Consider the following 11517-nt stretch of genomic DNA (forward strand, 5'->3'; position numbering starts at 1 on the left):
TACAAAAAAGCAAGCTAGCTGATGGATGCAAACAATGTTCTTCCCCAAAAACATAGCACACGATATAATCTAAAATCCCCTAATTTATAAAACAGTTATTTTATAAATGATGGTCAGACCCACCTAAGTGAAGCTAGACACAATAAGGATTAGCCACAATAGTGGAATTTGCAGTTCGACTTCAAAATAAAAGCATCTCATTGAAAGTTATGCAAATTAATACAAAAAGTGCTATAATAGAAAAGATCATGCTAAACGGAATGTTATATAGATGTAACAAAGTATAATAATTTGTTCATTTGACAAAAATCTGTTGAAATCACACTGTGGATGTATTAGACTTTAGAATTGCATTGGAGACCAACGGTACATATTTCACTGTGCAGTCTTACCTATGGATTGTGGATCAATGACACGGGCATCAGTCTACTCAGTGACACCCACAGAACATTAGCTTTTTAGCTCTTATTGCGGGACTCTGAAACCACTGTGAAATGAGCCACATTTATTGTACCAGTCAACCTACAATGTGCATTGAACACTATTCCAGAGGAAAAACAATACAATGTGTATGTTTTGGAGTCTGATAACTCTGAGGGGGACTTTGGGGAAAAAGCACTTGGGTACTGAGTAGACTGATACCCCATTTCATTGATCTCCAACCCTTAGGTAAGGCGGTACAGTGCAATATGAATGTCAATATGCACAATAGGCTGACTGGGGAAGTGATTTCCCACAAAGTCTTGAAATAAGAGCTAAAACGGTAATATTTGCGTAAACTCTTCACAATTGTGTTCTGTGGGTGTCACCGAATAGACTGATACCCCATTTAATTTCTCCACAATAAATATGGCATGATTCCACCACTTGTAACCATTTGTGTCACTTTCAAAGAGGGACTTTTATTTTCAGGGAAAATTCCACTACTAGAATATTGTTTCTCATGGTCTGAGATTCCATTAGGTGCCTTTTAGCAAACTCCAAACAAGCTGACATGTGCCTTTTACTGAGGAGTGGCTTCCGTCTGGCCACTGTCCCATAAAGGTCTGATTGGTGGAGTGCTGCAGAGATGGTTGTCCTTCTGGAAGGTCCTCCCATCTCCGCAGAGGAACTCTGGAGCTCTGTCAGTGTGACCATTGGGTTCTTGGTCACCTCCCTGACCAAGGCCCTTCTCCCCTAATTGCTCAGTTTGGCTGGACAGCCAGCTCTAGGAAGAGTCTTGGTGGTTCCAAACTTCTTCTATGTAAGAATGATGGAGACCACCATGTTCTTGGGGACCTTCGATGCTACATACATTTTTTGGTACCCTTCCCCAGATCTCTGCCTCACAATCCTGTCTCGAACCTCTACAAGCAATTCCTTCGATCTCATGGCTTGTTACATTTTTTTTTATTGAATATATAAAATATACAATCTACTTGCAGTGAAGACGCTCAACATCTACGCTCAACATCTACATCACATTAGTCATCTAACAGACTCCCATCCAGAGTGACACACAGAAGCAACCAGGGTCAACACCCTGCTCAATGGCATGTCGACAGATCTCCCACAAAGTCAAAAACAGGGACCCGAACCAGCGACCCATCAGTCACCGGCCCAAGCTCCCAACCGCCGGGCCACCAGCCCTCCAAGTCCAACCCCCCCCCCCCCCCCAAGGCTGTAATGTAACAAAGTGGATAAAGGGGGGTCCATGTTTTCTCTTTGAAGATAATGTGTGTGAAACATTGTTGCATTTAAAGTAGGGATGCACGATATAAATCGGTGAACATATCGGAATCGGACAATATTAGCTAAAAATGCAAACATCGGTATCGGCCGATGTCTAGTTTAACGCCGATGTGGAAAACCAATGTCAAAGCTGACGTGCATACCTACATAACGTAGGTACAGTGGGGCAAAAAAGTATTTAGTCAGCCACCAATTGTGCAAGTTCTCCCACTTAAAAAGATGAGAGAGGTCTGTAATTTTCATCATAGGTACACTTCAACTATGACAGACAAAAGTAGAAAAAAAATCCAGAAAATCACATTGTAGGATTTTTAATGAATTTATTTGCAAATTATGTTGGAAAATAAGTATTTGCTCACCTACAAACAAGCAAGATTTCTGGCTCTCACAGTAACTTCTTCTTTAGGGCGGCAGGGTAGCCTAGTGGTTAGAGCGTTGGACTAGTAACCGGAAGGTTGCGAGTTCAAACCCCTGAGCTGACAAGGTACAAATCTGTCGTTCTGCCCCTGAACAGGCAGTTAACCCACTGTTCCCAGGCCGTCATTGAAAATAAGAATTTGTTCTTAACTGACTTGCCTGGTTAAATAAAGGTAAAATTTTTAAAAATTAAGAGGCTCCTCTGTCCTCCACTCGTTACCTGTATTAATGGCACCTGTTTGAACTTGTTTTCAGTATAAAAGACACCTGTCCACAACCTCAAACAGTCACACTCCAAACTCCACTATGGCCAAGACCAAAGAGCTGTCAAAGGACACCAGAAACAAAATTGTAGACCTGCACCAGGCTGGGAAGACTGAATCTGAAATAGGTAAGCAGCTTGGTTTGAAGAAATCAAATGTGGGAGCAATTATTAGGACATACAAGACCACTGATAATCTCCCTCGATCTGGGGCTCCACGCAAGATCTTACCCCGTGGGGTCAAAATGATCACAAGAACGGTGAGCAAAAATCCCAGAACCACATGGGGGGACCTAGTGAATGACCTGCAGAGAGCTGGGACCAAAGTAACAAAGCCTACCATCAGTAACACACTACGCCGCCAGGGACTCAAATCCTGCAGTGCCAGACGTGTCCCCCTGGTTAAGCCAATACATGTCCAGGCCTGTCTGAAGTTTGCTAGAGAGCATTTGGATGATCCAGAAGAAAATTGGGAGAATGTCATATGGTCAGATGAAACCAAAATAAAACTTTTTGGTAAAAACTCAACTCGTCGTGTTTGGAGGACAAAGAATGCTGAGTTGCATCCAAAGAACACCATACCTAGTGAAGCATGGGGATGGAAACATCATGCTTTGGGGCTGTTTTTCTGCAAAGGGACCAGGACGACTGATCCGTGTAAAGGAAAGAATGAATGTGGCCAAGTATCGTGAGATTTTGAGTGAAAACCTCCTTCCATCAGCAAGGGCATTGAAGATGAAACGTGGCTGGGTCTTTCAGCATGACAATGATCCCGAACACACCGCCCAGGTAACGAAGGAGTGGCTTCGTAAGAAGCATTTCAAGGTCCTGGAGTGGCCTAGCCAGTCTCCAGATCTCAACCCCATTGAAAATCTTTGGAGGGTGTTGAACGTCCGTGTTGCCCAGCAACAGCCCCAAAACATCACTGCTCTAGAGGAGATCTGCATGGAAGAATGGGCCAAAATACCAGCAACAGTGTGTGAAAACCTTGTGAAGACTTACAGAAAACGTTTGACCTCTGTCATTGCCAACAAAGGGTATATAACAAAGTATTGAGATACATTTTTGTTATTGACCAAATACTTATTTTCCACCATAATTTGCAAATAAATTCATAAAAAATCCTACAATGTGATATTCTGGAGAAAAAAAATCTAATTTTGTCTGTCATAGTTGAAGTGTACCTATGATGAAAATTACAGGCCTCTCTCATCTTTTTAAGTGGGAGAACTTGCACAATTGGTGGCTGACTAAATACTTTTTTGCCCCACTGTACATGACGTAATGACGCCACATAAAACTTTGTGCTATATGTGCAACTAGCCCACAATGTCTGCTGTGTGGATCAAGCAGTCAACAAGTCAAGCAGTCATTTAAAAGAGTAACAACATTTCAGCGAGACAACTCAGAGGTGAAATCCATTAAAGCCAAGGTAATGGAATTCATTGCAAGCAAACACCGGCCACGAACAATGTATTTACAATACCGAAGTTGGTAATAAAGCATCATTTGTTCGACTGCAACTTCTGGGGTAGTTAGCTTTAGCTTGGTTCCTAGCTAACACCAATACAACCAGCCTGAAAACAATGACCAGTAGAAACTGCAGTCATTTTCATTATTCTTAGCAATGATTTAGGAATCTTTGTGAGTAAGTATTAGCTATTAACCATTTGTTATTCGCCTATTGAAATTGCTCTTCAGTTCATGAAAATAAATAGCTAGCCAGCTACTTAAAACTGTTGCCCAAAGCTAACGTTATAAGTAACCAGCTAGCTTCATCTGGCTAGTGAGTCTTGACCGGACCGGTTTATGTGTTGTGAAGCTAGCCACAATAAGAATTAGGCACAATAGTGGAATTTGTGGTTTGCCTTCAAAATAAAAGTATGTCACTGTCAGCTTAATGTCTCTCTCTAATGTCAATATGCCTTGTATACTATTGTTTAGGGTAGTTATCATTGTTTTATTTTACTGCGGAGCCTCTAGTCCCACTCAACTTGCCTCAGATAGCTCTTTTGTTCCACCTCCCACACATACGGTGACCTCACCTAGCATAACTAGTGCCTCCAGAGATGCAAGCTCTCTTATCATCACTCAATGCCTATGTTTACCTCCACTGTACCCACACCCTACCATACCCATCTGTAAATTATGCCCTGAATCTATCCTACCACGCCCAGAAATCTGATCCTTTTATTCTCTGTCCCCAATGCACTAGATGACCAGTTTTGATAGCCTTTAGCTGTACCCTCATCCTACTCCTCCCCTGTTCCTCAGGTGATGGAGAGGTTAACCCAGGCCCTGTGTGCCCCCAGGCGCTCTCATTTGTTGACTTCTGTAACCGTAAAAGCCTTGGTTTCATGCATGTTAACATCAGAAGCCTCCACCCTAAGTTTGTTTTACTCACTGCTTTAGCACACTCCGCCAACCTTGATGTCCTTGCCATGTCTGAATCCTGGCTTAGGAAGGCAACCAAAAATTTTGAGATTTCCATCCCCAACTACATTTTCCGTCAAGATAGAACTGCCAAAGGGGGAGGAGTTGCAATCTACTGCAATTCTGTCATACTTTCCAGGTCTATGCCCAAACATTTCGAGCTTCTAATTAAAAAAGTTAATCTCTCCAGAAATAAGTCTCTCACTGTTGCCGCCTTTTATAGACCCCACTCAGCTCCCAGCTGTGCCCTGGACACCATATGTGTATTGATTGCCCCCCATCTATCTTCAGAGTTCGTTATGTTTGGTGACCTAAACTGGGGTATGCTTAACACCCCGGCCATCCTACAATCTAAGCTAGATGCCCTCAATCTCACACAAATGATCAAGGAACCCACCAGGTACAACCCTAAATCCGCAAACATGGGCACCCTCATAGATATTATCCTGACCAACTTGCCCTCCAAATACACCTCTGCTGTTTTCAATCAGGATCTCAGCGGTCACTGCCTCATTCCCTGCATCCGTTATGGGTCCGCGGTCAAATGACCAGCCCTCATCACTGTCAAACGCTCCCCGAAACACTTCTGCGAGCAGGCCTTTCTAATCGACCTGGCCCGGGTATCCTGGAAGGATATTGACCTCATCCCGTCTGTAGAGGTTGTTATTCAAAAATAATTTCCTCACCATCTTAAATAAGCATGCCCCTTTCAAAAAATGTAGAACTAAGAACAGATATAGCCCTTGGTTCACTCCAGACCTGTCTGACCAAAAAACAGCACAAAAACATCCTGTGGCGTACTGCACTAGCATGGAATAGTCCCCACGATATGCAACTTTTCAGGGAAGTCAGGAACCAATACACACAGTTAGTTAGGAAAGCAAAGGCTAGCTTTTTCAAACAGAAATTTGCATCCTGAAGCTCTCACTCCAAAAAGTTTTGAGACACTGTAAAGTACATGGAGAATAAGAGCACCTCCTCCCAGCTGCCCACTGCACTGAGGCTAGGAAACACTGTCACTACCGATAAATCCATGATAATCGAGAATTTCAATAAGCATTTCTACGACTGGCCATGCTTTCCTCCTGGCTACCCCAACCCTGGCCAACAGCTCCGCAACCCCTGCAGCTATTTTCCCAAGCCTCCCCAGCTTCTCCTTCACCCAAATCAGGACAGCAGATGTTCTGAAAGAGCTGCAAAACCTGGACACGTACAAATCAGCTGGGCAAGACAATCTGGACCCTCTCTTTCTAAAATTATCCGCCGCCATTTTTGCAACCCCTATTACTAGTCTGTTCAACCTCTCTTTCATATCGTTCGAGATTCCTAAAGAGTGGAAAGCTGCCGCGTCATCCCCTCTTCAAGGGGGTGACACTCTAAACCCAAACTGTTACAAACCTATATCCTTCCTGCCCTGCCTTTCTAAAGTCTTCAAAAGCCATGTTAATAAACAGATCACTGACCATTTTGAATCCCACCATACCTTCTCCGCTGTTCAATTCGGTTTCCGAGCTGGTCATGGGTGCACCTCAGCCACGCTCAAGGTGCTAAACGATATCATAACCACCATCGATAAAAGACAGTACTGTGCAGCCGTCTTCATTGACCTGGCCAAGGCTTTCGACTCTGTCAATCACCGTATTCTTATCGGCAGACTCAACAGCCTTGGTTTCTCAAATGACTGCCTCGCCTGGTTCACCAACTACTTCTCAGATAGAGTTCAGTGTGTCAAATCGGAGGGCCTGTTGTCCGGACCTCTGGCAGTCTCTATGGGGGTACCACAGGGTTCAATTCTCGGGATGACTCTTTTCTCTGTATATATCAATGATGTTGCTCTTGAGGTGGATCAATGAATCACCCGCAGCTACTCAGACGACACCATTCTGTATACATCTGGCCCTTCTTTGGACACTGTGTTAATAACAAACCTCCAATCGAGCTTCAATGCCATACAATACTCCTTCAGTGGCCTCCAACTGCTCTTAAACGCTAGTAAAACTAAATGCATGCTTTTCAACCAATCGCTGCCCGCACCCACTCACACCCGCCCAGCATCACTACTCTGGATGGTTCTGACTTAGAATATGTGGACAACTACAAATACCTAGGTGTCTGGCGAGACTGTAAACTCTCCTTCCAGACTCATATTAAGCATCTCCAATCCAAAACTAAATCTAGAATCGGCTTCCTATTTCACAACAAAGCCTCCTTCACTCACGCTGCCAAACATACCCTCGAAGAAACTGACAATCCTACCGATCCTCGACTTCGGCGATGTCATTTACAAGATAGGTCTCCAACTTCAGCGATTTTTGCTGAGTCGAGTGTTGGAGGCTATCTCACTCACTAACTTTAAGCATCAGCTATCTGAGCAGCTTACCGATCGCTGCAGCTATACACAGCCAAACTGTAAATAGCCCATCCAACTACCTACCTCATCCCCATATTGTTTTTATTGACTTTTTTTGCTCTTTTGCATACCAGTATTTCTTCTTGCACATCATCATCTGCACATCTATCACTCCCGTGTTAATTTGCAAAATTGTAATTACTTCACTACGATGGCCTATTTATTGCCTTACGCCATTTGTACACACTGTATATAGATTTTTTTTATTGTGTTATTGACTGTACTTTTGTTTATCCCATGTGTAACTCTGTGTTGTTGTTTTTTGTCGCACTGCTTTGCTTTATCTTGGCCAGGTCGCAGTTGTAAATGAGAAATTGTTCTCAACTGACCTACCTGATTAAATAAAGGTGAAATAAAAATAAAATAAAAGTGATGCAAATGAAGACAAAGAGTTGAATTGTGCCATACTTTTATTTTGAAGGCTAACTGCAAAGTCCACTATTGTGGCTAATTCTTATTGTGGCTAATCAAATAAGAACTGTCTTATAAATGATCAATTATTTTAGATGATGACACCTAGCTATATAGTTAGCTAGCTAACTATATAGCTACTGAAACAGATTGTCGTTTTGCTGTGTTTAGCTTTTTTTAATGATCAGCACTGTAGCTGCACGAGACAACTTTACCAGCATCATAGTATACATATCGATGAATCATTGTGACATATGAAATACGAGTGCTAGTGTAATCAATGTGTAGTAACTACACAAAAAATGAATGAACGCATTAAATTATTATGTGACGTGTAGTCATATTCAGGTCTTGATTGGTTAACAAGCTTATTTGACACGTCAAATAGTATTAAATAGCATATTTTTTGACACGCAAAGACCCAAACGGCGTTCCATAGCAAAGACCCAAACGGCGTTCCATAGCAAAGACACAAACGGCGTTCCATAGAAATCCTGGTTGAGAATTAAACGAATGAACAAATGATCAACAAAACAGCACATCATGTAAGTGACAGAAATAGGTTTTGATTATGTTTTACTGGTAATGGGGACATATGTAAATGCCAACAAAATAACTTTTTGGTCAGTGTGGTGTTTGTGTGTGTGTAACCTTTATTTAATTTAAGAACAAATTCTTATTCACAATGACGGCTTACCCCGCCAAACCCGGAAGACACTGGGCCAATTGTGCGCCGCCCTATGGCACTCCCAATTTACATTTAACATTTAAGTCATTTAGCAGACGCTCTTATCCAGAGCGACTTACAAATTGGTGCATTCACCTTATGACCTCCAGTGGAACAGTAGTGCATCTAAATCTTTTCAGGGGAGGGGGTGAGAGGGATTACTTTATCCTATCCTAGGTATTCCTTAAAGAGGTGGGGTTTCAGGTGTCTCCGGAAGGTGGTGATTGACTCCGCTGTCCTGGCGTCGTGAGGGAGTTTGTTCCACCATTGGGGGGCCAGAGCAGCGAACAGTTTTGACTGGGCTGAGCGGGAACTGTACTTCCTCAGTGGTAGGGAGGCGAGCAGGCCAGAGGTGGATGAACGCAGTGCCCTTGTTTGGGTGTAGGGCCTGATCAGAGCCTGGAGGTACTGAGGTGCCGTTCCCCTCACAGCTCCGTAGGCAAGCACCATGGTCTTGTAGCGGATGCGAGCTTCAACTGGAAGCCAGTGGAGGGAGCGGAGGAGCGGGGTGACGTGAGAGAACTTGGGAAGGTTGAACACCAGACGGGCTGCGGCGTTCTGGATTAGTTGTAGGGGTTTAATGGCACAGGCAGGGAGCCCAGCCAACAGCGAGTTGCAGTAATCCAGACGGGAGATGACAAGTGCCTGGATTAGGACCTGCGCCGCTTCCTGTGTGAGGCAGGGTCGTACTCTGCGGATGTTGTAGAGCATGAACCTACAGGAACGGGCCACCGCCTTGATGTTAGTTGAGAACGACAGGGTGTTGTCCAGGATCACGCCAAGGTTCTTAGCGCTCTGGGAGGAGGACACAATGGAGTTGTCAACCGTGATGGCGAGATCATGGAACGGGCAGTCCTTCCCCGGGAGGAAGAGCAGCTCCGTCTTGCCGAGGTTCAGCTTGAGGTGGTGATCCGTCATCCACACGGATATGTCTGCCAGACATGCAGAGATGCGATTCGCCACCTGGTCATCAGAAGGGGGAAAGGAGAAGATTAATTGTGTGTCGTCTGCATAGCAATGATAGGAGAGACCATGTGAGGTTATGACAGAGCCAAGTGACTTGGTGTATAGCGAGAATAGGAGAGGGCCTAGAACAGAGCCCTGGGGGACACCAGTGGTGAGAGCACGTGGTGTGGAGACGGATTCTCGCCACGCCACCTGGTAGGAGCGACCTGTCAGGTAGGACGCAATCCAAGCGTGGGCCGCGCCGGAGATGCCCAACTCGGAGAGGGTGGAGAGGAGGATCTGATGGATCTGATATTGACCTCATCCCGTCTGTAGAGGTTGTTATTCAAAAATAATTTCCTCACCATCTTAAATAAGCATGCCCCTTTCAAAAAATGTAGAACTAAGAACAGATATAGCCCTTGGTTCACTCCAGACCTGTCTGACCAAAAAACAGCACAAAAACATCCTGTGGCGTACTGCACTAGCATGGAATAGTCCCCACGATATGCAACTTTTCAGGGAAGTCAGGAACCAATACACACAGTTAGTTAGGAAAGCAAAGGCTAGCTTTTTCAAACAGAAATTTGCATCCTGAAGCTCTCACTCCAAAAAGTTTTGAGACACTGTAAAGTACATGGAGAATAAGAGCACCTCCTCCCAGCTGCCCACTGCACTGAGGCTAGGAAACACTGTCACTACCGATAAATCCATGATAATCGAGAATTTCAATAAGCATTTCTACGACTGGCCATGCTTTCCTCCTGGCTACCCCAACCCTGGCCAACAGCTCCGCAACCCCTGCAGCTATTTTCCCAAGCCTCCCCAGCTTCTCCTTCACCCAAATCAGGACAGCAGATGTTCTGAAAGAGCTGCAAAACCTGGACACGTACAAATCAGCTGGGCAAGACAATCTGGACCCTCTCTTTCTAAAATTATCCGCCGCCATTTTTGCAACCCCTATTACTAGTCTGTTCAACCTCTCTTTCATATCGTCCGAGATTCCTAAAGAGTGGAAAGCTGCCGCGGTCATCCCCCTCTTCAAGGGGGGTGACACTCTAAACCCAAACTGTTACAAACCTATATCCTTCCTGCCCTGCCTTTCTAAAGTCTTCAAAAGCCATGTTAATAAACAGATCACTGACCATTTTGAATCCCACCATACCTTCTCCGCTGTTCAATTCGGTTTCCGAGCTGGTCATGGGTGCACCTCAGCCACGCTCAAGGTGCTAAACGATATCATAACCACCATCGATAAAAGACAGTACTGTGCAGCCGTCTTCATTGACCTGGCCAAGGCTTTCGACTCTGTCAATCACCGTATTCTTATCGGCAGACTCAACAGCCTTGGTTTCTCAAATGACTGCCTCGCCTGGTTCACCAACTACTTCTCAGATAGAGTTCAGTGTGTCAAATCGGAGGGCCTGTTGTCCGGACCTCTGGCAGTCTCTATGGGGGTACCACAGGGTTCAATTCTCGGGATGACTCTTTTCTCTGTATATATCAATGATGTTGCTCTTGAGGTGGATCAATGAATCACCCGCAGCTACTCAGACGACACCATTCTGTATACATCTGGCCCTTCTTTGGACACTGTGTTAATAACAAACCTCCAATCGAGCTTCAATGCCATACAATACTCCTTCAGTGGCCTCCAACTGCTCTTAAACGCTAGTAAAACTAAATGCATGCTTTTCAACCAATCGCTGCCCGCACCCACTCACACCCGCCCAGCATCACTACTCTGGATGGTTCTGACTTAGAATATGTGGACAACTACAAATACCTAGGTGTCTGGCGAGACTGTAAACTCTCCTTCCAGACTCATATTAAGCATCTCCAATCCAAAACTAAATCTAGAATCGGCTTCCTATTTCACAACAAAGCCTCCTTCACTCACGCTGCCAAACATACCCTCGAAGAAACTGACAATCCTACCGATCCTCGACTTCGGCGATGTCATTTACAAGATAGGTCTCCAACTTCAGCGATTTTTGCTGAGTCGAGTGTTGGAGGCTATCTCACTCACTAACTTTAAGCATCAGCTATCTGAGCAGCTTACCGATCGCTGCAGCTATACACAGCCAAACTGTAAATAGCCCATCCAACTACCTACCTCATCCCCATATTGTTTTTATTGACTTTTTTTGCTCTTTTGCATACCAGTATTTCTTCTTGCAC

Source organism: Oncorhynchus nerka, linkage group LG4, assembly GCF_034236695.1.
Source record: "Oncorhynchus nerka isolate Pitt River linkage group LG4, Oner_Uvic_2.0, whole genome shotgun sequence".
Classification (NCBI taxonomy): Eukaryota; Metazoa; Chordata; class Actinopteri; order Salmoniformes; family Salmonidae; genus Oncorhynchus; species Oncorhynchus nerka.